Genomic DNA, 22,260 nt, shown 5'->3' with positions numbered 1-22,260 from the left:
CATGTTTGTTGGGGACTATTTTCAGCAGGGGATTTATATGCATTTGCTGCAATAGTGTGTATTTCATTCAGCAGTGAGTGTTGAATTGACTCGAAATAGAATACAGGATTTGTGTTCATGCTAATTAACAATTTGATTAAAAAGGCACATTTAGACACACTTGACCAATTTGTGTACAATGATAATAAAGCAAAAACAATAAAAGCCATTGAATGAAGATGTGTTTTTAGGCAGACTTAAGAACAGGCATCATAAAGGGCAAAAAAGTGTGTAATAATTATGTGGTTTTAATGATTTTAGAACAATGGAAGTTTATGGCCCAAAGTAATATGACTAATTGGGCTCGGGTCAGTTCAATTTAGTTTTTAATCTTTTCGTGAGATTTATTGACAATAGAAATGCTGAGAAGGACATAAGACTTTAAAGGCCACAAAAACCCAATTTTCAAATAAACGTTTTGTTATTAGTCTACATTTACAAACTAATGTTCTGTGTGTGGGGTTGGTAAACTCTGGACAAAACAAGTGCACCCATTCCTGATGAAGTAGCTCAGATAACTTGATAAACACAACATGATATCTTGAACTAATATTACATTACATTTTCTATTGTGCTAAAAAAGGAAACAATAAGTGATCTGGGTTCAAATCAACTAGATGATAGTATGCAGAGATCAGATCTCAGAAACCCATATAAGGTCAGGTAATGAAGCTTGGGAGTTGTTAAAGATCTGTCGAGTTGATGGAGGTGAGGAAAGAGGTCAGGAGAGGACAGATTATCTCGTTCTCCGACAGCCTTTACTTCAGACATTGTTTGTGTTTATGATTGAGTTATTATCTCATTATAGTGTGAGTGATTAGTGTCTCTCATTGCCAGTGTCAACAAAACAAGCTGTTCCCGATGATCTATCTTCCTTTCACCTCGGGCGGTCACAGTCAGGGATCTCTCGCAGAAAGCTCCATATTTGTCCCTTTTCGTTTCCTTTCCTCGACTGCCTCATGAAACAGGCTTAAGTGATGGTTTAGGGTCGAGAGACATCCTGTTTCTCTCTCCCTTCCTATCAATTTCACTCTCTTGCATGCACTCAATCATTAAAGGAAGCATCTGTTTCAACTTTCGCTGTATCTGAAAGCTGATAAATGCCATCTACTATTTGCTCACTCCAAATCAGAACAGGTTTAATATATGCTCGGATAAACCCTTCAGTGTTTGTGCATTATTCCTGAAAAAGTATACAGGATGAAGTTCAGGCTGCACCTGCCTCCCAGTCTTTGTTCCCCTAAACCTAAGAGGCCCTTGAACAGACCTTGGAAGAACTTGTTAGGAACAGGACACTTTGTTCCTCCAAAGGGAACCATACACAAACCAACAAGTTCCTTCAAGACAAAACCAGGCAATTAAAGCTGACGAGTTACAGCTGAAGAGACAAAGTGATAACCGCTCTCTTGACACTTTTATTAAATCAATCCAATCAGAGCATGGGAAAAGGCCCCGTGGCCTCTTCATATTGCGTGTACGATGTTGATGTTCTGGTTAAATGGGTCTACAAATGACAAAAACTGCCCTCCATTTGTCCACTAACATCTCTTTAGCTCTAGTCCAATCATGTCTCAAAATGCCGTAATGTGTCTGTGAGGATTCATGCAGCAACACACAGGATGCAGCTTAAAAATAAAGTTGAGTTTCTGTTATCCCTCAATGAGAAAAAGTAAATAGAAGAGAAACGGAATACTAACTAATTGGACCCTTAAAGAGGTCAAAAGAGCCTCACTAATCTTAATGTAAAATACAACACATTGAACTGCAACATACATGACTGAGTTTGTATCTGGGACAGTAAAAGGCATTTAACAACGTTCATTGCAGCTGTAAATCACCAACTTGGGAAGGGTCTCATGTCCGCTGGACCATGGTTATTAGGAAAAGACAAATTATATTAAAGGTCCCATGTCATGGCCATTTCTACTGATCATAATTCCTTTGTTGAGGTATACTAGAATATATTTATATTGTGCCATTTTCCAAAATCGCATTTGTTTTTACATACAGCATCTCTCTATAGTATGTGTATGCACTCTGACACAGCGAGACACAGCGAAACCCAGCCCGAACACACACACACCCGCAGCCTGGCTGGGAGTCTGTGTGTGTGCTCACACACCGACTCACAGCCGCGTCCCACCGTCTCAGGGAGGAGAAATCGGCGGAGCTGCAGCTGAGAAAAGATTGAGTGTGTGTGTGTGTGTGTGTGAGGAAGTGCGTGGATTGGTCAATTTGGACCGATTCACGGACTTAACGTAACGGCTCCGCGGACGTAACTGTGTTAGAGTTTTACTCGCTACAGGGTGTACTTTGAGGGTTTGTGACTCTGCAGACCGTTTACATGCATAAAAAGCTTCATAACACACAAGGGGACGGGTAATAACCGGCATGACATGGGACCTTTAACATATTTTTGATATGACAGAATTGAATCATTGAATGTTCGAAATTAACTAAATGTAATTTCTTCATTTAAAGTGGACCTATCATGTTATATTTGAAAAATATATTGTAGGGCCATACCTAAACAAAACATGTCTGTGAAGGTTTTTGCTTAAAATACCAGACAGATCAGCCATTGTAACCATGCCTCATACTGCTACCCCTCTTTTGCAGCCCTGTTAGAGAAACGCGAATTTTGGGTCCTAAGCATGAAAAAAAAGAAAAAGAGGAGGCAGAGCTAATGCCTGATCAGAATTCTACCGGAGATAAAGTGAAATTCTGCTGTGATAAAACGCCATCCTGTTCTAAACCACATCAAAGATTATTTCTGAAACAGTATGGAGCTCAAATGTTTTTTCTCTTGTGGGTTTATCACAAGGTGAGTTCCTTTTTTTATTTCCTGCTTTTTAAACACATGTGCTCTTCAGTACAGGTTAGCTCTGAGTGTTAGCGAGGCTTGCTAATGTCAACAAAGACGAGATTACGTCCAAAACACGTCAGGCATTGTTTCTGATGGCAATTTTCTGTGGGTCCGCTGCCGATTTGACGTCAGATCGGACGCAAATCTGTATTCGCTCGTTGTACACCCGTTCCCCGATGCACCGGGGACACATATTTATGTATAAAAGACATCACACATCAAAAGTGCATTTTGCATGATAGGTCCCCTTTAAATGTTATATGTTTTTAAAAAAAATGTAATATAGCTTAAATACAAGAAAACGAATTCAAAACAACACTCTTTTGGTGTCTGTAAATAACTATTAACCAAAATTAGTCATTTCTTTTAGGTGTCTGGATTGTTATATTGACCTTATCCTTAAGCACTTTGGGAGAAGCAGTTGTGAACTCTCTTTCAGAGAAACGGTTGAGGAAATTGATAACACTCGAAGGGTATCATCTTTTCATCTCACTCTCTGAAAGAAAAGAAAAATATCTAATTTCCCAAAACGTTGAACTATTAAAAGCTGGACCTTTTTTGTCCTGAACAATGAGATTTAGGCCGTGTATAAAAGCAACAGAGACACAATGTCTGTGCTCACGCATTATCGTAATGGACACTAATCTGACACAACACATCATTGTATTCGTGCTCGGCGCTCCCCGGAACAGATTGCACCTTTCTGACCTAAAAAAAACTCATGAGTGTTGCGCTTTAACAGCATTTGGCTTTTACTCTCTGGTCTCTAGAATATACATTTCTTCAGGCTTCATTCAGTTTGAGTGGAGCTATTATTTTTCTGTTTTTTTAGTCACGCAAGCGTCTCATCGGGCAGAGAAGAAAAGGACAAGCATGTACCTTTTTCTCTGCAAAGCCCTAGTGAGACCCTCCTCAGCTGCTCGGGGGCAACAACAGAAGTCCCTGTGTATCCAGAGGGAGGGAGGCCTGGCCGTAGGGTTGCCAAGGCAACAGGGAACAGTGCAGGCATGGTGGAGAAAGAAGAGCGGGTCTGAACTGATAGGAAAACTGGAGACGCCAGGGGACACCTTTGTGCATTAAGATGCTCCACACCCTTTTGAGGGGGAAAAAGAGAAGGTCCCCTTTCTTCTTCTTTTTTTCTCTCAAACCAAACTAAATTAAACCATAAATAGTGCTGCTTAGGCTGTGTCTGAAATTGAAGAGCCCAATATCAGGGAATGTACCTCACGGGTGGACACAGAGCGGGGTAAATGGGTTCTTTGATCTATTCCTCATGTCTGCTTTGTTGGATATGTGGTCTCCAGCGGAAGGAAAATGAACATGCTTCAAAAAATGTGCTGTTATACAAATCAATGTGACACACATGTAGAAAAGGTAGCCAAATCGGAATGGCTTGTTCAATTCCATGCTTTCTGAACTAGCCAGCTCTTAAAAAAACTGACGGTGTTGTCTTATTTCACAGTGGATAACCAAATGTTTCGCCGCACGTTCTGAAAATGTTATTTTTTCACAAATGGTCCCCTTTAACTTGAAGGAAAATGGTCCATCCCCATTTGAATAAGGTACACATATGACATACTGTAGGACTCAAACATCCAAATGTCCACAAGATTGTTGGAGTAGGATGACTGTGTCCAGGGCTAACATTTTATTGTACAAATGATAATATTATAGTGTCTTTCCACTAGCCTATATATTGTCAAGTAAACTTTTTATTATATTGTAAGGCCTTCTAGGTCAAAAAAGTGATGATCGCCACAAACTGCATCTGCCAACGAACCAGCCAGAATTCACCATGGTTTTTGTTGCTTCTGTTTACATTCCTCCTGATGCAAATAAAATAAATCACTACAGGAATGCACCACTGATTTTGTTCTGTTTTGTTTTGTCATGTTTTCCTAGTGTACAACTGCATGCTGTTGTGCAACCCGTGACAACAAATGATCCATGAAACATGTATGCGCACATGCCATACTGATCCACTGCAGTTTGGCCATCCATTCTCATGTCAACGGTCTTAATCATTGCTTAGTTTCCAGAGCCTGGGAACCCTGCCACCGTGTTGACTTTAGATGTGGCCCCCTCCCAAACTGGCATGGTTCTGTTTTTGTAGCACTAGGAAGATACAGCTTCACTGGAACTCACACATAAGAAGCCAGAACAGGCAAGATATGGCCATACTTTAGAGTAATGTAAGCAGCTTCAGAGTGTCGTCTCATCTTCAATTGAAGTGTAAATGTTATGCACTTCTAAGACTTTACCAAACATTGAATAGTCATGAATCCTGCATGTGTGTTTGATCCAATATTCTGGCACCGTAATCCTCACACTTTAATAAATGCAGATTTCACACTGAATTTATCTGGATTGAATGGATACGAAGTGTATAATATATAAATGTCACTTCCAGTCTGTCACAGTGCTTTCAACAATAAAGCAGCAATTTAAGACGTACATGCTATGTGCAACATGTAGCCTTAATGAGTCACTTCCTCCGGTGTGTGGGCAGAGGTCCATTAGCCTTTGTCACATTTCATTTAGTGAGTTGGGAGGATCTCTAATGGCTCGTGGGAAATAAAAGGTCGAACCTTTTAAAAACATAATCACATGTCAATGTAAAAAGCTGAAACTCTTGTTGCATTATCACGTCACCTTTAAAATGAATCCAGTTTAGTTGGGATGAATTTGAAAATCAGCAGCAATACCTCTGACATGATGGTTTCCTTCGATAATAACCACTGCTGTGAGTGAAATTGATTGGTTATATTCCAACTGCATTGCCCATCAAATACCTTGAAATGTATTCAAATGAGGCGCTTTTCTGATCTTTGACAGCACACATCACAGCAGATGGATGGAGCATTACCAGTCAGCAGTTCCTATGTGGGAGATGAGAGGACAAAGACATAAAGGGGGACCATTATTTTGCCAGTTAATGTCTGATTATGGCCAACATCTGCTCTAACTTGAAACAGAAGATGGAATCATTAGGGGAATGTTTGTGTATGTGAAAGTATCCACCATCTCATGTCATTGTGTTGGCAGGAGGAGAGTGAGTGGCAGCACTTCTAAGAGCTGGTAAAACAACAAGCAATCCTGAATATGGTGGAAAAGAGAACGATGTTCAATGAATTCAAATTAATCCTTTTTTGTTTGTTTCCCTGTTTAGTTTTTATGGTACTTTAAAGTATACTACATGAATCAGTGTAGTCCTGCTGATAATGAACTTGTCTTTGATCAGAGGTCTCCAAAGGCCTGGACACAGATTAAAAAGGTTTAATGTTGTGCCGATTAATTCATTTCAATAGAAGATTAAGGTATCTGCCCAAGGAGGTGAATGTTTTAACTCTGAATATTGTCAGAAAAGCATGTCCGCACATTTTCCTTAATTGAATCTTTTTAGCAATTTCCTTCTGGTTTCGGACCAGCTGCATAAATAACGTCATCAACACGCTCACTGTGAATGTCCCTGACCATAAGCAGACCTATTCACACATTAGCTCATTTGCACACAATATAGACTTTGTACCTGGCTGCTGCCAGGGTAAAGACGTTTTGATGTCAGGGCTGAATGATTAGGACATTTGTTTTCTCAGATACATGCACAGCTCCTGATAATGTCTTGATGGTTTCAGGGTTACAGTACATGTGTGAAATGGTCAGTTCAACTTAGGTGAAGTATGACTAAGCAAATTCCCACCATTGACCAATAGAAAGCTACCTTGAGCATGCTAACAAGTTGTTATTACTATGAGCTGTGTTGCACAAATTATTTAATCTCCTTTGTTGTACTTAAAACTGTTCTGACAGTTATGAGAAAGTGGTAGATAGTTCAAACAACAACCAATTTGTTATAAACGTAGCCTTGGATTTGCAACCAAGCTGGGCTAACACATTTATTAGCTAAGCAATCGCAAGCCTGCAGATCTTCCTCCTCATTACAAAAAAAAAAAAAGGCTGTTATGGTGAACTACCAAGGTGAATTCAACTGAACACTAAATAGGAAATTGAGAGAAGCTCTGGTAGCTGAGTCATTGTACAGAAAAGGTGGAATCTGGGTGATACAAATCTGCTGAAATATATTCCTTCTAAACACATCTAAAACCTGTTAAATAGCAATGAATAACTCTTAACTTGATGAATCCAAAACAAGTAGAGCTTAAAGTATTTTTATTATTTGTATACATTATACAAAGCTTATTTGCATAGGAATGTCAGTGGTGTTACGTGTTACCAGGAAGAAGAGTAACACCAGTGACGGTAACACCAGTGACAATTTGGAGAAAACACTACCATTTTAACAAAATGGCTGCCATGTGTCAGACCAAATATGGCTTCAGTCAATATCAAAATCGTTTAACTCTTCAATACAATACATTTTCCCATTCCAATGTTCACCCCTGGCTATGAAATGAGTAACACTAATGACAGACTTGAAAGACGCACGTAAAATTTGAAGATAAAATGACACCTTTAACAAACAAAGTAAGAAGTTTCTGACTTTCCTTATGTCTTTGTCCACTGCACTGGCTCAAATGATCTCTTGTTACAGGAGGCACTTCAGAGACAGTACATTATTTCAAAAATAAAAGCGTTTTGTGTAGCAGTAACACCAATCACGTAATTTTGGGTGACTGACATTTATTTGATATTATTAATAATAATTTGCGGGGTTTTTTTACCATTTCAGTGTATATTTAATGCTTGTAATGTTATGTAAATATAAATTAGATTTATTTATTGAAAAATAATATTTTTAATTAAAACTATAGGCTCCACTTCCATGTATGATCAAAGGCAGTTCCTTGAAATTGGCATTTTAAATAAATTACAATTTATGTATAAAACCATTTATTTATTTATTTTTTATTTAGTACCATTGCAAAGACAATCTCTATTTATTCAACACATATAATAAATGTGAGTATTAGGTCAGCGTCATGTATTTTGGTGTCTGCAAAAGTAAGTGACAGCACTTCCACCTTTTCTGTAGAATGACCCAGCTACGTCACTGACTAGCGCTAGCCCTCAGGGCCGTCTAGCTAGTTAGCTGGTGAGCTACATCAGTTCAACTTACTAGGACCAAGAGTATGTCGCCAAACTTCCAGCCCCCCGCTGCTTCATGACAAGCAAACAACACTTAAAAGTGTGAGCGCTGCAAGAGTAGAAACATGACGAAGACAAAGCTGCATCCTGACTGAGAGTGCATAAAAACATGGTATAAGTCACAATGCCTGCAGGGCTAAACACACATAACTTGTGAAAATTAATGAAGACAGCTGGGAGGAAGGACTTCCTAATCTACGTGCTCCTGCCACCTGCAACGCTGCTATCTCGTTTTCTGCCTGTCTGGTGCCAGATCGGTACAGACAGTGCAGAGGTGCAAGGATGACCCTGAGCTGTCATTGTTTTCCTACTCACACCCTTCTTTCTCACTCCCTCCTTCTCTCCATCATTCTGCCTCTCTGTCTCTTTTTAGGGATGGCAGGCTGCACAAAGACAGGTGATTGCTGCTGCTATAGGGTAAAAAATAGTGTGTTTTTTCTCTCCATTCAGAGGCCCACTATGTCAGAGCAGAAAGTGTTTGGAATCACTCTCCTGAAATGTCAGTGACTTCCTAACAGGGTGTCCATCAGTGCTTTTTCAAACTGACAAGGGAGCCATGAGCTGGTGGGGTGGTGTGTGGTGGGATTGAGATTTTTTTTTAAAAAGTCCGTCTGCATAAAACTATTAGCCTGTATGACAACCATGCAATAAGGAAAGGAAAATCAGCATCTGGAACATATCTGTACATGAAAGCTGTAAGACTTATTTATAGTTACCAGGAGTTTGGGTGCATGATGTATGAAATGTGGTTCAATTATTATACCTCCTTGATTATAGCTGTAGTTTATGTCTGTTCCACAAACACACACACACACACACACACACACACACACACACACACACACACACACACACACACACACACACACACACACACACACACACACACACACACACACACACATATACAGGTGCAGCCACTGTGACGACACTGTATGCAGCATGCGGACACAATACTTAATCATCCTTTGGTCCGCTGCAGAGGGAGAATATATACAATGATGGGGATGCAGACAAAAACACAAACACAAGGACACACACACACACATACACACAAACACAAACACCTTCCCCCACCCGTATCCCACCCCCTGCAAACCTACCATTCCCTGGTCCATGATGTAATGCTATCAGACCCCTCCTCTGCTGTCTCTCCCTCCCTCCGTATCTCACACATTCCTCTCTCTCTCTCTTCTCCTCATTCTATTGGTGGCTCCCGCCTGCATCTGCTGGATCAGCTCTCACTCCCTGCACACACACATGCACATACACACACATTCACACACACACACACACACACACACACACACACACACACACACACACACACACACACACACACACACACACACACACACACACACACACACACACACACACACACACACACACACACACACACACACACACACACATACACACACACACACACACACACACACGCATACACACACACACACATACACACACACACACACACATACACACATACACACACACATGCAGACTTCCACGCTCCTTCTCACACACTTTTACACATACACTACCAGGGGGATTCCTCCGCCACTGCAGCCTCAGCTCGCTCCACCTGGCTCCTGTCTTGCACCGTGGGGGGAAATCACGGTGAGTCCCTCTTTTCTTTTATGACAGCAGGCGATGGTGCTTCACAATAAGACAATAGGATGAGAGGGGGTTTTTTCTGCAGAGAGTGGTGGACAAACGCCGGGAGGCATTGCTGCAGCCTGGGAGGAGAGGCTCGCCGCTGAGTTGGTGCTTGGAGTAATGAAGTGGTGTGAGGTTGCTCTGTTACTACAGATACCGGTCATCTAGGCGCTGGGTGCCATGGCAATAGATTGCATTCAGTCAGGCTTATTGTCTGTGTGTGTCCTAGTAAGGGGTTGGATCAGGGGTGAGGTGCACATGTGTGTGTGTTTTCAGTGATATGATGAATCTGTTTCTGTGCATATGTGCAGCCTGATATATGCAGACTAAACATGCTCCGGGGTGTTGTGTGTTATCTGGTTTCCTCTTTGAACAATGTCAGTCACTGTGCTTTGAGGTACAGAAGAAGGAATCACATGAATGCAAACCAAAGCTGTGAATGCATTGAGTTCCTGTGATGGTTTAGTTTGTGTCTCTCCTGCCCGCTGCACAGAAAGATTAAATTGACTACAATATAGCCCTGACAGTCTCATTATGTACGTATAGATTGTGCCTGTTGTGTGTCACTGACAAAACAGGGTGTGTGCATGTGGTGTAAATATGTGAGCCTGTGACATTTGGACACTTGCAATGCTTTCTCTGTCTTATCCTCACCCATTATATGCACTGGGCTCTTTTAAAGTAAGGCTCAATGACATTGAGTCTAATAGGGAAAGTAATTCTATTATTGCCACAGCTTTGGACTGCTAAATGACACATTCATGATAACAGAACTGAGGAGGGAAGTGACTGGTGCATTTTCCTGTCTGAGCCAGAGGTTGACCAAATTGCATTTGGCGTAGCAATGCACTGCAACCTAACCTTTTAGGTCCAGTGTGTTGTCATGTTAATATTTTATAATGGTTGGTCTACTCCTCGTGTAAACACTTTCATTACTAATTCATCCAGATTTTGTCCATTTCTTTATGGCAAAGACCTGAGAGGAAGTCGGACATTTGTATTTGGAAATATTGTGCTTTTCATTTTCAATATAAATGCCTAATTTTATTTCATTTTTAGGTATCTTAGTCCTTTTTACTTTAGTTAATTGTTTTTAATTTGTGCATCACATACATTCCAAACAAATATCTAGTAAGTTTGGAAGGTGTAGTCCCAAATCCCACCACATCAATGGCAGCAAACCAAACAATATATTTCCTATGCTAGATAATTGATGACATTCTTCAATTAACTAACAAACAAATTAGCTTTGCAATGCCTTTCAACTTGGTCATTACTATCAATGAGTGCTGCAAATTAAGGATGAAACCCACAATGAGATGGAAGTCAGCTGGCCTTGTTCAGATTCCCTGCAGTCCCTCATGGAACAGTGTGTGCAAATATGCTTGAGGATTTTTTTAATCAATGATTAGCACATGAAACGGCTCTTCCCCAAGGCTGTTTAACTCTGACATATACTCTCAGTAGGCATAAATGGAAAGTAATTAGGTTGGTGGTCCAAAAACAAACAAATCAACCAACAGGCATTGAGGAAGAGCAGTGTATAGTAAGTTCCTATTGGCTGTTCAAGCGTTATTTAGGTGCTTAAAAGGTTAGTGTGTGGTCATACTGAGATAGTTTATTGATTTCTTACTGTTTGAATCCCTTTACAGCCCTGATTGTGTTCCCCACCGCCCGAAAGACCTTTAAAAGTAAAACCTGGAACTAATATACAAGCACTCATGCTCTGCACTTTGTGACCCTTTCAGAAAATCGGAATGTTAATATCCTTCCTGAAGCAGCTCCTCTGTTGAAAGACTCTCTCATCTGTTTGGTCACCAATTTTGGCTTTGCAGCTTCTTGTGAGTACATTTGAGGATACACAACTTGTTCTTCTGATGCTGATTTTACCTTAAATGTGTACCTGCCATCACAGGAGGTGCTGACGTCAAACCAAGCATTGACGTGCATATGAATATTAAAGTAGTTTTAGACTAGGGAAGTAAAAAAGGTCAATTAAATCAAGATTTCATCACATCTGCCAACTTTGAAACCAATTTGGATTCTGAATACATCAAAGAAAACAATTCACATATCTTTCAATCACCATGTTACACTGTGCACATGTGTGTGTACTGCTTGGCACTATACAGGCTTTTACATGAACACTGTCAGCTGTTATTTTAATTAAAAAGAGTGTAGTATTCCCCATTCGCTCAACAGAATACCAAGAGTATTACTAAGAATAAAACATTTGACGATGCTGGGCTGTGTAAAAATCCACACCCAGGACGCACAGCTGCTCTGGTTCAGATATTTTTCACCATCCATCACGCATACTCATTTTTAAAGAGATTTAATAGATTTTCCACTTAAAAAATAATTTAATAATCGAAATGTTTTCATTCCAATTTAAATGTGGGTTAAAACAACAAAAAATAATAGACACAATTCAGAGCCCAAGAACATATGTTACAGTGTCTTAACAGAGGTTAAACACAGAACAGAAGAAGAAAAATATGATTCTTGTTTAACAGGTGAAAATATATGTTGTATGTTCGTTCCTGCACTTTAAATGTGATCTAATCTAAAACTACTAATGTGCTAAAATGTTGCATTGCTATCTAAGCAGCTGATGGACATTACGTTCTCTTTGAATGAGCTGTTTTTTTGGTCATATTCCCAATCCTCAGCAGAGCATTACTGACAGAGGCGGAGGTCCAAGTTTTGATTTTCTGGCTCTTAATTTCAGGAAAAGAACACAAACACAATTAATGGGAAAAACCTGCCATTAGACCTAAGAAACACAATTTCTTACGTGTAATGATATTTCATTCAACGCTGGACTATGTTTAATGTCAAGATGAATAATGTTCTTTGTGCTGATAAATTCATAAAAAATCAGAAACTCATTAATTCATTCCCAGTGCCTGGGGGCTTCCTCCCTCACACTGTGCAGCTGTGCAGGACCTTCACCTATGCCCTCCTACTGCAGCATCCACCGCCTCCCAGCTTCAAAACCACCAAGAAGGAGCCAGACAAAGAAAATCCATGCATTGAACAAACACACACACACCGAAGACTTCATTTAGGCTGAATTGTCCGTCACTGACGTCACTTCCCCCAAGCTCTCAGGGGAAAACTGGACCATATTAACGTGCATTAATCTAATAACATCCTATTGTGTTCGTATTAGAGCCACATGTCAGCCCTTCCCCCGGTGTGTGCACAGAAGCTGTCAGACAGAAGATATGCTCAGTCATTATATAAATTAAAGAGGCATCCAAGCAGTTCAGCTATCCAGTACGTTTTTGTGGCGTCAAAGGGTTTTGAGTCGGTTTCCTAATCTTTGCCCAATGCCACACTCTCTTTGTCTGGTTTTATAGTTCTGGTTCTCAGATTTAGTCAAGTCTTTCTTATCAACGTTTTTCAACAAGCAGGATGCCATAAAGAAAAACAAAGAAATAAACAATATTGGTCACAACACATTGCAGTGTATTGATGGTAAAATAATGTTTTACACGAGCAGCAGCATGGACAAGACATGTTGTAAACCTCTGAGCATTAATTATCTGGAGGAACCAAAAGAAACCTTGAAAACTCACTCTGAGATGATTGAACATGTCAGGAATGAAAGTAAGAGCCAATTTATGCAGAGGACATGATTTGCATCTCCTGTTTAATTATTTTTCCTGTCACTATAAACACAAGCCTACTTCTGACGTGTGTGTGCATCGGACATCGAGAGAGAGAGAAAGAGGGAGAGAGATGGGGGGGGGGGGGCTGGAAGGAAAGGATGTCTTTGATATGGACATGAGCTGCTTTTCTGACTGAAGGTCAAATTAGCTGAACAACAAATCTACCTGGAGATGTATTAAATCCTTGGTTACAAAAAAAAGAGACATTCTCAAACTTAGTTTTAAAGGTATCTCCAAATGCAGATAGTTTTTTGTTTTATGCGCTGAGATCTTAAGATATTTAGATCTCTGGACTGACCCCAATACAGTTGAAGAGGGATTGTTTGTGTGGTGCCCAAAGCATAACATATGTAAAAAAAAATCACAAGCAACATGCCTATCAATAAAAGATTTAAAAACACATTTGGAGCTGTTTTCTTTCCAGAAAACATGCTCTGCATCAACATCACACTCAAATATTGAACATATTTAGAATGTATGCTACCGGATGGTTGCATGCATTGTCAGTTTTTCAGTGTAGACACAATACTAACTAAAAACCTGCTCAGAAACAAGTGGTATGGATTTGGGACACAGCTTTTGTGTTTAATGCTTAAAGCATACATTTGGTAAACATAACATCTGCTAAACAGCTAGAGTTGTCATTGTGAGCATGTTAGCTTGCACTGCTGTATGAACTCTTTGAAATATTATCTATGGTTAATGTCAGCACAACTTTCAGTATGAATAGATATTACTAGAGGTCAATGATGAAATGTGATGATTTGCCATTTTGATTGAATCTTTATGAGGGTCCAATGTACTTTAGTTCACTGGCTGAGTTATGTTGCATTAGACACACATTTAAATGGATGATGACGGTTTCACACGGCACACAAACTTAAAACACATATGGTGATCCTCTCAAGGTCCAAGAAACATTAGTTCACGTCTGTCTCCTAATGTGCATAAAACACATGTTCACATCCAACAACACTTGCACTTTGATTTAAAGTTATCAAAACAGCAAGTCATTCCTACCACCAATGATAAATGACTCACCCGTCACAACAACTCAGCCCAGGATCATTTATAGAGGAGGCAAATGGGACACTTTCAGACCCAGGTGCGTGCTGCAACAGTTCATGAATCATCAGCGTGAGGAGAAAAACCTCCTGCGCAGAGAGAGAGAGAGGGTGAGTGACATTTGGGGACATTTTTGGGACTGTTAGTGCAGAACAAGGTGTGAACACGGCGATGAGTCATAGTGCTGTTAGCTCCGCAGGAGACACCTGCTGCTCTGACTCACAGACTGTAAACAAGAAGTGGAGGTAGTCACCGTGAAGTCACCTATCTGTTTGTGGAAGTTTTCAAGCCTCGAGTTTTGGGATGTTTTGACCTTGCCATCTTGTTTTTTTGGAACCAGAAGTAACTGTACAACCGAACGCTGAACAAGGCATGTTTTCACCACAAAGAAGTTACTATTTATTTTAAAGTGTTAAGACAAAAACAGTGACAACACCCAAACCGGACAACACAGCGGTAGTTACTTGTCAATCAAAAGGTTGCCACGCCCTAAAGTATAACCGTTTTGTTGACGGTTGACTCTAACTTGAACCATAATTTACTAAATGAACATTATGCAGGACTAAGTGAGACTTGAAACCTATGATTGAAATGATATACTCGTGTTTACTGAGGAGACTGGACATTTTCTATAAAATCAGGGTTCTTTTTGCAAGTTTAGAAACTTGTCTTTTGCTTCACTTTTCAGACATGTAGCTTATAATGATGGAGCTCAATGGTCACCTTGTGCACAAAATACACTTTTAAAATGTCAAGAATTCTTGTTTTTATCACATTTAATAGATAATACTTTCAAAGTTCAAATTTTCTTTACATTTTGCAAGTTGTTATTGTTGTTGCCTATTCAGATAACACTTATCAATACAATTATTACAAATCTATTAAAGATAAAACATGACTTGATCTCATTGACAAAAGCTTATTGGGTAAATTATTTTTGGTGAATCTGATAATCTGATGTTGTGTATTATTTACTGAAAGAGTCTGTCATAAGCTTAACCCCAATAAAAGCTCCACGGGTTGCCTTGACCTTAATATGAATCGCTGGTGTTTGCTTCCCTGTCAGGACAAGCGGATATTATTTTAATAGGGTGGCAGATTGAGGGTGATTTGATCAACAACCATTGAGCGTTTTTTAAATCTTCACGAGTTAAAAAAATAGCCCTAATTAAGGGTTTTTAAACTTTGATGAATTCAAAGTATAAAATGCTACGGATAAACCCTGCCATGCTCATTACCAGGAGGCCACTTCATTCTTATCAAAGTGCTTCACCAAAAACTGCAAAGTTCTCAGCATCTTGCTTTTGCATTTTGAGTTTGGGAGAGTCAATATCTGACTGCTTTCCACTTCATTTTCTCTCTTTTCAGTGTGAGATAAAGACTAATTTACTCTCCTCGTTTTTTTATTCATTTGTTTTGGGTGAACTTAATAACTTTGGTTGACTCGGTAGCTTGATGGATTCATAAATGATTGCACCATACATCACCGCCGAACATACAGAAAAACAATTTTAAAAAAATGGAATGGTTTTTTAAAAGGAATTCAAACTGCTGAGTGGCCTATCTGCACCCTGTTGTCACAAACATGACTTTTGCACAAGTTGGATGATTTTAATCAGAGTAATCCTTGATTGAATTTGAGGGATTGGGTTCCTGGCAGATAAAGGAGAACAACTTTGATTTGTCGCTGTCTTTTATTTAAAAAAAAATACATAATAGAGAGTGGGAGTCATGCCTATAGTCAAAGAGATAGAAAGACAGGGACTGAGGAATGAAGTGGCGTAAATGTAACCCCCACCTGTCACATATTTTTCCAGTTGGGGGAGGGTTGGTCTTTGCTTCATCTGTGTCACAGTCATGCAGAATAAGTCAGAGAGTGACAACATTTCCACAATAAAGAGGCAGGGTTGAATCAAGATGCAGCCTCGAGCGTTCTGCGCCTGGCTTGCTTACTGCCGTCACATCTGTTGGTGTTAACAGTCAAAATATCTGACAAATTCTCACATTGTCACTGAAAGCAAGGAGCTGGATACTAATTATTAATGTTTTCTTCTCCCTGCGGGTGTGAAAAGTGGTTTTGTGTTATGCATACAAATGTGTCTCATGTCTCTCCTTGTCAAGGAAAGATAGATTTTATTGGACGTCAGCAGCAGAGCAAATGGTGCAGCCAGGCTGTTGTTAGGAGCCTTTCAAGAAAAAAAAGACACACACACAGTTCATTTAACTCTTTTTGGGGATAAAAAGAGATTACTTGAATGGCTGAGTCCGGTTGTGTTTAGGTCTGTGCCCTCGTACATAATCCTGTGTAATTCTCTTTGTGGTGGACGCTCTCAGTTGTCATTCATTGTTTGACAGCTGCAGGGCGCTTTAAGAAGAAAGAGAAACAGGAATACTGAGAGAGAAAGAAGACTTTCTCAGCCAAGAAGCATTGTCACAATCTGAGAGAATATGCTTTGAGATTTGAGTCCCTCACCTTCTGATAGGTCAAACCATATGCTTTTTTTGTCCATGAAAATGAATTTCCCCTCTTTTTGACAACCTTTGCATAGTTTTAAAAAACGTAGGCTACTTGGGCTTGCAATGTGGTGAGACATAGCTCTGTGTGCCATGTGTTGTTACACTCAATGATAAAGTGACAAACAACTATACTGTCATTTATAATAAACAAAAAAGGGCCTTCAAAATATTTGCATAAATACTTTCAGCTCTGCAACAAATCATGCAACTGTTTACAGAAATACAATCTTACATTACACAGTAGTCATCTTTTCTTTTCATTTCTTTTTTTGTGTGTTTTGATGTGCTTTTGTGTAATCCACAATCAGTTGTAGACTACTTTACCCTTTCCCCTAAGACAACTGCACACTGTCAACCTTGTTGTTTTATAATGAAATACATTTATAATCATTTTTTCATATTCATTTGTATGTATGTTCATTTTTCATTTTGATATTTAATTTTTCTGTGAAGAAGGGACATTTGGGATGTAGTGTATTTAACTCATTCAGTTAAAATACAACTTTTAAAAAACCCTGCACATCTTATCTGACATGTAGATGACATGTTATTGCATTATAAGTGATTTATTGAGGGAATGAGAGGCCATGTGTGTTGCAGGCTGGTTGTATGCAGCGTGCAGGGGGAGGAGCTAAAGTTCAGAAGAGTGTAGTAGTAGAGGAGGAGGAGGCTCGTCCGTAAACGCACCGTGGATGGACTTCACTTCACGGACACACTAACGGACTATAACCTGCTCAATCCTAGGTACACTGTGGATTTAAAGGGTGTTTCGATTCATTATTCGACAGTTTTTTCAACCATTTTGAAGACTTAAGGTGTGACCGAGTCCTTTCCTGTTCTGCAGCTTGTGGATGGTAAGGTCTTTATGCTCCGTGTTCTCGGTTTTCAGGTTAAACACCTTTACAACGGGAAAAGATGAGGCGTAGTAAACCTGAATCTCGTCTAAATCCAGTACATTTATGTTTTTTACGGGGGATAATAGTTTGTGGAAATGTTTAGCCTGCCATACATGTACATTTAAAGTAATTCCGCTGAGGCAATTCTACAATGGGAGCTTTAAAGTGCAAATGAAGGTTTTTGGAGAAACTGCAATTTTTGTATTGTGTTTTGTCTCATTAATATCGATGTGTAAGCCTCAGCTTGAACTTATTCCTACATACAGTTTGGTCTTGTTCACATCTGAGCTACTTTCATGACATTTCCATCCTTGCTAACCTTGATGTGGGAGTCCTGCACACACTGTCTGCTTTCTCCTGAGCGACATCCACAAACCAGGATGCATACATCTGAATTAATACTAAATAAAGTGCAGCATTTTCAGCCCTGTTCAAAGCATTTTGTATGTGGGTAGCTGTTTTCTACCCATGTGTTTAAACAGCTGCTATTTGCATTCAGTCCAAAGAAAAAAAAACTTGTGTTGAATTGGCTCTGCTTTATTTTCAGGAGAGTTATGGCAACATTTGTGAGCCCTGTTAAATCACGGAGGTCTGTGAACACCATTCTGGGATGGACTCTGTCCAATTTTACACTTTCTTTAAAGAAACCATCCTGTTTTCCTTTCCAAATAGTCCTCTTATCTTTGCTTTTATGTTGTAAAATGTGTTGAAATGCCTCCCATATCATTCTGCATTTCTACTAAACAAACACACTCCCACCTTGGATAATTAAGTACCTTTTTGTTACTTTGTCTGTAAGGCCCAAACCACAAGTTCTTTGCTAACTGTGTACTTTATCCTCAACTGATGGGCCAAATCTGGAGGTTATGATGCATGAGAGCACTGCAGCCTGGTTCTCTGTTTAGATGGTGCTGATATGCTTTGCTGTAAATGACCGGCAGAGCAGTCTCTCCCCTTCGGGCCTCTGCTGTTCTCCTGCTCTCCTTACCAGAGTGTGATACTGTATCAGTAACTCTAATAACACTCAAAGTCTCTGGCTCCCTTACTGCAAACAAACCTTTTCTCTGGCAGCACTTGCAAAAGCATCTTGCATGCTTTCCCCCAATCCTCCCTCTATTTCTCCGAAAAGCACACACATAAGCACACACAGACCCCCGCCCACACAATCACTAACACATTCAAACACTCAAAACAAACGCGCTGACTCCACCCAACACCCCACCCACTGTAACAACTTCAGAGGAATGGTCAGCATGTGGAGAGGTTGTGGTAAAAGAGCTGGAAGGGAAGTGGGAACCGGGGAGGGGAGCAGCACACCAAAAGGTTAGTGATATCCCACGTAGTGTCCAGAGGGGCGCTGGAATTGCTCAGTACAATCTGATGGGAGCTTCAGGGTCCCTGTGCAGCGTCCAATTCAGTGCGGGGATGTGGGAAAACACTCATTTCCCTGGGCTGAATCCAGATTGCACCAGTACGGGGCCGGCATGACGCCAACCACGCTGTCTCTCCATCAGCTGAGTTGAGTTAGTGCAGATGAGTTCAAATAGGCTTTGTTGCCCATGCACAATAAAAGAAAATCCCATGTGGGTTTTGTTTTCCTGCAGATGGAACATTTGGCACGTCATTTTGAGGAATCTGCAATAATTCTGGTATAGCCGTAATGCAACCTTATCTGTGAAAAGTCACACCTTGCTTTTACACACGGGCGATTCACATTAGCATCCACTAAAACTTGGCTCCAGCCCTGTCCCTGTTGTATCTATGCATAGCTTTGTCTGCCAGTTGCAGAGCCATTCATATTCAGTATGACCTACAGGTCCTGTAGAAAGGCTGGCCAGGCCCTGCAGGGGTTTAGATGTTGGTGCCAGAAGAGGGCTCTGAAAGCAGGTGATGTGCCTCTGGGGCCATGAAAAACATTAACTGAAATGTATTTCGAATTTGTATACCTTTTCGCTGTGGCTTGCACTTTGCCCACTCTGGCATTACTTTCACAAACAAATCTGTTTTGATATTGAAACATGTGCTCCACTTCAGTTTGAACGGTCTGTATGAGACTGCTGGGATGCTATGTGAATTATTTTAACAAAGGACCTGAATCTGAAGTCTTTACATAACACTGCTCAGCAGGCAATAGGCATACTTATATTTGTCTAATGCTGTTTACCAGATTGAAAGTGTATGATGGAGTATACTTTCATTAAAAACAGGTTTCTGCTGTGTTAACTCTGGAGACCTAGCATGTCATGTATCTTAATAGATGTTGTGCTCTTTAGTTGGGCATTGCATTACAGGATAATGTACTACAGTCTAATAATGTTCACGCAAGTCTGAGATTTAGCAGAGAAAACATCTTACTGTGAAGTCCATTTGGTGTTAGAATGTCTCAATAGTAACCATATTATTGTTACAATATAATGAAAAAATCATGTCCATACTTGCATTATGAAGTTGAGCCTGGACAGAGGCTTCGGTTGGGAGTAACCGAAACCAGGTTGGTTTACATGATCAGGTTTATTATAAAAACAGGTTTATATCCCAAGCCAGGTTTATATCACTTCCCTGTCCGTCTGATACGTGGAGAGGTTTGTCTGGAGTGCCCTCTGCTTTAACGTGAGGCCTCAGTGTTGAGGTGGCTGTCTTTAGATGGAAATATATTATATAACTTGTTCCTCTCCAGAGAGAAATGAATGTCGGTCCCATTCTCCTTCCCTTGTTTTGAAAGAAATATAGGGAAAAGGATAAACTGTGACTTGTGTAATGGAAAACAGACTATCTGTGCCTGGAATGTTTTTCCGTGTGGATTGGCTGATAACTACAGCTTTTAGTTTTCAATTGGAGTGATATGGATACAATTATTGTGTTTATATTTTCCCTCCAAGATATAATTGAAATTTGGTTTTTACAAGGGAAATTACAAAATAAAACCATATTATTTTACTAGACAAACAAAGAAGTTATATTCCTACATGTGGCTGGGGGAAGAGTTATCAGGACCTTGCAGTGAAACAAAAAGTGTCCTTTATTGCTTAGAAGAGATACGCAGGTCATTTGGAAGGAACACTGTAATTTCACTTCTATGTAAACATCCTATTTAAAGCTTATTTTCCAACATAAACAAACCACGTCAACAGCACATACTGCAGTGTGCCCATCTACTTCATTTCCCACTTGTTGAGTTTCTGATATCAAGTCATTGTTAGTATTGTGATACAAAGCTAAGCAGGTTTTGTAAAAGAGACTGTATGAAAATGATAAGGGGAGAAAGGGGTCATACATGGGGTAGGGGTTTGTTATTTGTCCTTTAGTTGACCAGAATATTATCTGACTTTATTAAGAAAGCAATGGAGGGTGTATTTTCGACTTTGGATTTATTTTGTATCAGGTTTTGCTTGCCTCAGGGGCTATATTATATTATTATTTATTAGGATATGAATGTTTAAATTGGGGAACATGATCAAATTAACTGTACAGATCACTGTTTAGATATCATGACATTTGGGGAGGGAGAGTATTGGATTATTTCTATTAATTCAAAGATGGATATAACGAAAGTATTAGCGACTGGGGCGGGAAACGTATCGTTCCCCAACCATTTCATTTTCTTGCAGTCCCTTCCCTGTATAATGCCATCCATCTTTCTTATCATTTCTAATTATTTTCTTTACACAATAAGGTGAATAAATACATTATAGGTGCTTTCACACCGGAGTACTTTTCCCAGAAATAGTCCCGATAATTCCTGGGATTTTGCGTTCATACCAAAAATATATATATATAATATTTTTTGGGCGAACCTTTTCACCCCTTTTCAGTCCATGCTAGAGAAGTGGTACTTTCCTGGAAGAAAAAGGTTCCCGTTTCTCATTGGCTGGGTGAATTGCAAACCACGGCCCGTAAAACTCTGAAACATTTTGTGAAGCCAACATTGTATTTGCTGGCATTAGCATTATTAGCATTAGCCCAGCGCACCAACGGAGAGAGACTAACTTCTGGCAACACAAAATAAAACGTGGGAGCGGTGGAGATGAGGAGGTGTCGGCGTTCTGGCAATTTACTCGGAAGGTAGCGCCAACTCCGGGGACTTCCGGCCGGGGACTTCGGGTGGCAGTATACGCTTGTTTGCGGCCTGCCAGTAAACCCAAAGCAGAAGAAGAAGAAGAAGTGACGTCAGCGGTTTCATTTGACTAATCCTTCCTCAGGGACTTATTCCGGTGTGAACGCGATCTATCGATTTAGTTCCGGGAACTAAAGAGTTCCGATGAACTAAGTACTGGGACATGTGGTGCAGTGGGTTGTGCGTTTGTGTTCAGATCAGGGGGTCACAGGTTCAAACCCCACTGCAGTCAGCATGTCGTTGTGTCCCTGGGCGAGACACTTCACCTCAAATTGCTCCTGTGGGGATTGTCCACAGTATTGAGTATGTAAGTCGCTT

At 40.1% G+C, this 22,260-nt stretch overlaps 1 protein-coding gene across 3 annotated transcripts in view; it reads left to right on the top strand.

Annotated features, from left to right (window-relative positions):
* Positions 1-9,385: 9,385 nt before the first annotated feature.
* LOC307028199 (semaphorin-4B-like) overlaps positions 9,386-22,260 on the top strand; it is a 61,007-nt gene continuing 48,132 nt past the window's right edge. The window contains exon 1 of one of the 3 annotated variants that reach the window (XM_079663012.1): positions 9,386-9,634. The gene's annotated coding sequence lies outside the window, so the exon portion shown is untranslated. Of the gene's footprint in view, positions 9,635-17,600; positions 17,787-22,260 lie in introns of those variants that run through there. The other 2 variants (XM_079663011.1, XM_079663015.1) reach the window with 2 other exon arrangements.

Source organism: Notothenia rossii (assembly GCF_949606895.1).
Source record: "Notothenia rossii genome assembly, chromosome: 2".
In the NCBI taxonomy this organism is placed as follows: Eukaryota; Metazoa; Chordata; class Actinopteri; order Perciformes; family Nototheniidae; genus Notothenia; species Notothenia rossii.
The sequence above is the reverse complement of the archived record's forward strand: the minus strand, read 5'-3'. Positions and strand labels throughout refer to the sequence as shown.